This window comes from Rhinopithecus roxellana, chromosome 13 (assembly GCF_007565055.1).
Source record: "Rhinopithecus roxellana isolate Shanxi Qingling chromosome 13, ASM756505v1, whole genome shotgun sequence".
In the NCBI taxonomy this organism is placed as follows: domain Eukaryota; kingdom Metazoa; phylum Chordata; class Mammalia; order Primates; family Cercopithecidae; genus Rhinopithecus; species Rhinopithecus roxellana.
Window position 1 is genome coordinate 11606815 of NC_044561.1, and position 7053 is coordinate 11613867.

Here is a 7053-nt window from a genome sequence, read left to right on the forward strand (position 1 = left end):
GGTGAGGAGGAGGAAAGGAAGAAATAGGAGTGAGACAGGCAGTGTCCTTGAAGGCTAGGAAGGGAGGAGAGGGAGGAAAGAGGCCAGGGGCTCGGAAAGAAGATAGGGAAGGAAGGGGCTCGGGGGAAAGGGGAGGGGGTGCGCACTGCCCGGTCTCTGGCAGTGCTGGCTGGTCCTGCTTACTCCCCTTCCGCTATGTGGCAGAAACTCGGAGTGGTGGCACCCGCGAGGCCTGAGCAGCCCGACCCCTGCGGCACTTTGTGGAGCAGCAAGGCCTGGCCCTCCGAGGCCCCCGTGCCAGGGGAAGAGAAAGAGGACAGAGGGAGCGAGAGGCAGGGCAGCGAGAGACCCCAGCCAGTGCTCTTTTCCTTGCGTCAGCCAGAGCCAGGGTCCTGCACCTCCGGCGGCAGGGGTGGGCCCTTACCTTCCACGTCCTCTTCTGCGGTGTCTTTGAGGGGGCAAAAAGCACAAGCACACGTGAAAGAGAAAAGCCAGCGTAGCTGCAGGGGAGCAGCGGGCAAGGGGCCCACCCCTCTCACTCCGACCTTCTTCCCCAGGGTGTGCCTATGGGGGCCTACAAGTGCCCCGACCTGGGGCCGGTGAATCGATGCCTGGGGAGTGGGTGGAAGGGACTGGTTGCCCAGTGGAGCCCCTGCCCTCAAGACCTGGTGGAGAATAGGAGGGACACGGGGACCTCGCAGGGCAAGGTGGGGGGCTAAGGGCACTGGGTCTCATCTGTCCCCCTGGTCTGTCCTCTTGGGTCTGGCAGGGCCAACCTTGGAATCTGAGACCCTCCCCACCAAGAAGGCGTTGCAGCCAGGGTGGGTGCAGCCCCTTTGTTCGGTGCTTTCCGCAGCCTGACCCCTGCCTTTGAAGTCTGTGTTACTGGGTGGAACTAGCAGGTCATGGAATGACTACAGCCCTCAGGCCTCAGGAGCCTCCCCCGCAGCGTGATGTCTAATTCCTTGCTGGTCTCAGCCCCAGGAGCTGCTACCTGAGTCCAGAATGCCCACCACAGCCCCCATCCACAGGCCAGGAGCCCAGGCGAGCTCACTCCTGACCTCTCCGAGGCCTGCCCTCTGACGGTCACATGGCTGATCTCCTGAGACGGGAAAGGACCCCTCTGCTACCTCTCCCTGGCCACCTCGGGCCTGCCTGGCCTGCCCTGGCCACCCTCATAACGGGTGGCTTCCTTTAGGATACACACAGCTCCTGGACCCTGGGGTGGACCTGGCTGTCCTGGCCCGGCTGGGGCCCAGGCGGGTGGTCTGCCTCTGGCTTAGAGGCACCTGCCCACTCTGTCCCTTTAGTCCCTACTCTGGGCCTTAGGTGGCTCTGGGCTTTAGGTGGCAGCAAGGCTGTTGACACGCGATGCTCTCAGCCCTCTGAGTCTGACCCAGCGCCATCTTCTGCACTTGGCTGAGGCCAGCAGGCCTGGGTCCGGGCATGGGGGTGGGGGTCCTGCCTTGACAGCGCCCTGCCAGGGGTGCACTGGCCCTTGAGCCCTCCCCACTGGCAGATCCCTCGGGAGCCCCCTGCATCCCACAGAGAGCCCACCAGTGCTCTTGGTTTTGCCGGTGGGCCTGAGATCACCCATTCCAGATACCTTGAAGGGTGCGTGTGCACGGGGAGTGAGCAGTGGGACATCCTGAGTGCCGCAGCCTGGCCCAGGGCCTGGAAAGAACAGCGTGGTAAGGACGATGAATGGGCTATCGACCCCGGCCTCTGTGACTTAGGGGTTTTGCTGGATGTAGCACCTGGCTGAGGAGGAGCCCCTCGGGGTGGGAAGGCCAGCCAGGGAGGAGGATGAGGTCGGGTGGAAAGCTGAGTGCTTGGGGGACCAACCGCACAGCCAAGTGGCAAAGCTCTCCTGGTGGCCTTGCCTCCTCTGCTCCTGCCCCCTGTCCCCTGCTGTCTGTCTGCTGGCCTCAGCGCTGCTCCCAGAGTGACCTGGTGGCCCTGTCACCCCCACAGGCCATCTCCTGGACACCTTCTCCCTGCATGGCTGTAGCCCCATCCCCCTCCTAGCATGTCCCTTCTTGTCCAGGGGACTCTCCAAGGCTTGAGTAATGCAGTAGCTCAGGCCCAGGCAGGTAGGACAGAGGGTAGGGGCTTCGTCTGCCATCCCTGCCCAGGGGCCTCGTAGGCTGCAGCCCCTTTGAGTTTCCTGACCTCTGCGTTGGGCATGGACTGGCCTCCATCCAGATGGGTTGCTGTGGCCATGAACGGGAGGCTGCATCAGAAACAGCAGAGCTGTGGCTGGGCAGAGCTCAGAGAGACAGGCTCTGGGGCTGAGCTAAGGGGTGCGCAGGATCTGATGAGGGGTCAGGGCTGGTCAGGGGCAGGGGGCAGTGGCTGCGTCCTCAGCACTGCTGACCCCAACTACCTCCTGTCCCTGGTGCTGTCCTCTCTGCACCCCAGTGTTGAATGCCCAGCTGTGGCCTTTGAGCCTACCTCTGCCAGCTGCCCTTGGTCACTAGTGAGTGCTGTCACTGGGTGGTTCTAGTCGGGCAGGGTGGCCGGGATGCTCTCTCAGTGGCTGGGGCATCTGAGAAAGGATAGGGGCATGTCACCTCCCTTGTGTGGGTGGTGGTTCTGTTGAGGTTTCACTTTTCTAAACTGTGGGTATTCACGAGGCAAGCAGGGTTTGACATAAAACATTCAGAAAATAGTGCCTCTGAGGAGCCGAGAGAATGAGAAAGTGAAGGCCAGAACATCAGAGATTGGAGGGCCTGCTCCTCAAACTGGCTTCCCAGACACCGAGGGCTGCAGGGCTGTCAGGCCCCAGTGCAGGACCTGGGAGAGGAGGGAGAAGAGGGAGGATGTCCCCAGGCTGTCTGCTATTTCGCAGTTGTCATTTCATCCACCCATCTATTCATTTCCATGCATTCACTCGCACTTTCACTACTTCCACCTTCCCTCCTTCTCTTCCATCATCCATCCCTCCATCTGTCCATCCCTCCATCTGCCCAATCACCTAAACATCTAGTCATTTATCCCTCCATTTCATCTATCCCTCCTGCCATCCATCCATCCATTCATTAATCCCTCCATCCACCCACCTATACGTCCATCTATCTATCCATCTCTTCATCAATCCATCTACCCATCCACATATCCATCCATCCCTCCCTCCCTCCATAATCAATCCATCCATCCATCCACACATCCATTCATCCATCCATCCATCCACCCACCCACCTACCCCTGGACTCATTCATCACTCCCTCCAACCATCCCTCCTATGTTCATACATTCATCCATTCCCTCACGCATTCATCCACCCACCCATTTATCCATCCTCTCATCCCACCCTCCATTCATCCATCCACCTATCCACGTGGATGTGCCTGGTGGCCACAAACGTATACCTCTTCTCAGATGGGGTGCTCTGCTGGGGAAGGAGACCAAGAATGAAGGTGAGAGCAGCAGAAAGGAGATGCTGCTGCCTCCACCTCTGGGAAGCCCTCCCAGATGCACAGAGGACAGCCCTGTCTTTGCCCTCCCCTGCTGCACCCACCCTGCTTGCACCAAACACATTTAATTGTTGATGAGGTCTTGGAGCCTCCCTTCCGCTCGCAGAGGCTTTTCTTGCTCATGTCTCCAGCCACAGTATCCCGGCAGCAGCAGTAGCATATGTCACAAATGCAGACCCCTGCATCTTGGGGAGTAGAAGCCCTGGGTCCTTCTCTCTTCCCTTGCCTTACCTGGCCAGGGGGCCTGGGACCTGCCTGCCTAACCTTTTTCTGTACAATCCCAGTGGAAGAGGCAAGGAAAGGGATAAAGATACCATCCACCTCCACTCGGCCAACACAGCCTTCGACACCAGCAAAGGTGAACCCAACCCTACTGCAATACCTCAGTGTTCTGTCTGCACACATTCATCCCGGACAGTCCCACACTTGTCTTAATAAGGAAACCTGGCCCGCTGCTAAACTCCCAGGTGCTAGCTCTGCAGCCCAGCCTTTGTCCCTGGAAGGGACCTTACCTTGCAGGACGAGAATATTGGCCTCAGACTGAGCCTGCACCTCATCCATCTCCCACCGACTCTTGGTACTGGCCACGGCCATGCTGTGCAGCTCTATGGAGGCCTGGCAGGCTAGCTTGGGGGTCCAGCCAGATGCAGAGGAGGCAAAGCATCAGGATTATCTTAGTGGACGGCCACCGTGGGCACATCGGAGGGACACACGGGGCAACCCTCTGCTTTGTCTTTGTATCTTCCCTGGGAGCGTTTCCCAGTGCAGCCCTGGAGTGGGGATCACTGAAAAGATGTGCCTGCCTTCATTCAATGCAATTGTCAGACACCTCCATAGAGAAGAGGTCTGTCTGTCTGTCTGCCTGATTTCTGGGCTCAGATCTCGAAGTGAGTGGCATGCCCCCGGCCAGCTGCCGGCCGCTCCCAGGGCTGGAAGAGCGGCTGGCTGCAGACATGTGAGGGGTGCCCCGCCGTTGCCTGCCCGACCACAGTTGCGTCTACTGTGAGCCAGCGGTGAAGGGTGGTGGCCAAGAGGCTCGAGAAAGCTGAGGCTGCATCATCACAGGCAGATTGGCCGGAAGGTGGGAGCAGTTTTCACTGAGCTATGCTACACGGGATATTCCTGCAGACCTCCTGGCTGGGGTGGTTCGGCCAAGCTGCCCTACCCTGGTTTGTGGGCACCACATGTTTGCAAGGACATTGACAAATGGCATGTCTGAGCCAGAGGCTGTCTGGTTTGGGGAAGAAGGGACGACTAGGGGCTGTTGCTAGTGGGGGCTGGCTCTGCCAAGGCAAGAACAGAGCTGCTGGAGGGGTGGGGATGGAAGGAGCCTGCCCAGGACTCGCTCTCAGCTGCTGGCCTCCTCTGGACATCGGGACTGCAGGAACCATGAGAACCCCAGTTCTAGCTCCCGGGGTGGGCAGGCTGATTGGCAGGCAGGCTGCCTTCCCTCCACTTGGAGTCAGGTCTCCAGCCAGAGTTCCAGACCCAGAGAACAAGTGCTCACACTAGAAAGCAGGCCTCTGAGGCAGGGTGTCTTGTCCCGTGGTGAAGAGAGGGTGTGGGCAGGGCAGGGAGGCCAGCAGAGAAAGGCATAGGGAGCAGACTCAGTGGGCTTGTAGGAGGCAGGTCTGCGGCCCCTCCCTGAACCACAGCCTAATGCCCCCTGCACCCCATGCCTATGTTCCAGCTTCCTGGGTCTGCAAGTCCTGCCGTGTGGCAACCTCCACGTACCCAGAAGAGATTACAGTCAGACACCCGCCCCACTGTCCTGGCTAAGGAGCTGCTTCCTGTTGCCAGCATGGCCTACTCTTGCCTCTTTGACGCCCCTAGCTGCCACACTGTTTTGGCTCCTGGATCCTTTCGCCTCCCTGCCCTTCCACTCTCTGACCCCCATAGCTCTGCTTCTCATTACTTGAGGAGGGAAGAAACTCCTGATCATTGGCCAAAGGGACTTACCCCTGGAGAGGCCAAGTGCCTTCTAGGAAGGTAGGAGGTTGAGGCACAGCGGGTGCAGAGAGACCGGGTCACTCCCCCGGATACAAAGGGAAACTGAAGGTCAAGGGCTGACAACGATGCAGGATGCTCGATGCTGCCTCCCCCGAGCTCTGCTAGCCACCCCTCACTCCCCCATTTTGTGTAATAAAGCTCCCTGTGTATTCCCGTTTGCTGACTGTCTTATACTCACTAAGGGGGCAGGGCTGACCAGGATGGAAAGGCTGGGCCAGTGACCGGCCCATTCTCACACTGCAGAGCATTCTGTGGCCTCTGGATTCAGGCTGTCTGACCTGTCTCATGGCCTTTGCAGTGTAAGACTCCAGGACATAAGCTCTGTGGTGGCCTAAGTCAGGGCGCACACAATGGGTGGGGTCCAGGTTTCCTTTTCCAGAATGTCTGCAATATCCTACCCTCACCATGACTAGCCCAATATAAACTTCTGTGCCCTGACTGTGCACCCAGTAAGGGCAAGAACCACCTTGGGGTCTCCCCCAACACCACCCAGGAGGTGCTCAGTGAAGGTTTGGTAAGCAAATGAGTGGATTGGTGGGTGGGTGGACTGATGAATGGATGAGTAGGTGGGTGGATGAATGGATAGATGAATGGATGGATGAGTGGAAGGATAGGTGGGTGAATGGATGGGTACGTGGGTGAATGGATGAACAGTTGGGTGGGTAGTGGAGGGATGGGGGAGTGGATGAATAGGGGATGGATGAATGGATAGAGGAATGTATAGATGAATGGGTAAGCAGGTGGGTGGATGGATTGATGGATGGATGAGTGGGTGAATGAATGGGTGGATGGGAGGATGACTGGATGGATGGCTGGGTTAGTGAATGGATAGGTGGATGGAGAATGGAGGGATATATGAGTGGATGGTTGGACGGATGAAGGGATGGCTGGATGAATGGACAGAGGGAGGGAGGAATAGAGAGAGGGATGAGTGAGTGGATGGGTAGGAGGGTGGGTCAATGGATTGATAGGAGGAGGAGGGATAAATGAAGGGATGGGTAGGTGGTTGGATGGACGGATAGGTGGATGAATGAATGGATGAATGAAAGGATGGATGCATGCATGGGCAGATGGATGGCTGGATGAAGGGATGGATTAGTGGATGGACAGGTGGGTGGATGGATCAACAGGTGGATGGATGAATGGAGGCATGGATGTGTGGATAGGTAGATGAATGGATAGATGAAAGTACGGATGGATAGATAGGTGAGTGAGTGAATGGATAGGTGCACAGATGAATGGAGGAATGGATAAGTGGATGGGTAAATGGGTGGGTGGGGTGCAGAGAGGACAGCACCGGGGCAGGGGATAGTTGGGGTCAGCAGTGCTGAGGAGGCAGCCACTGCCCCCCTGCCCCTGACCAGCCCTGACCCCTCATCAGATCCTCCACACCCCTCGGCTCAGCCTCAGGTCAGGGCCTGTTCCTCTGAGCTCTGCCCAGCCACAGCTCTGCTGTGTTTCTGATACAGCCTCCCCTCTATGGTCACGGCAACCCCATGGTTCTGCTCCTGGAAATCTGGATGGAGGCCAGGCCATGCCCAGCGCAGAGGTTAGGAGGCTCAAAGGG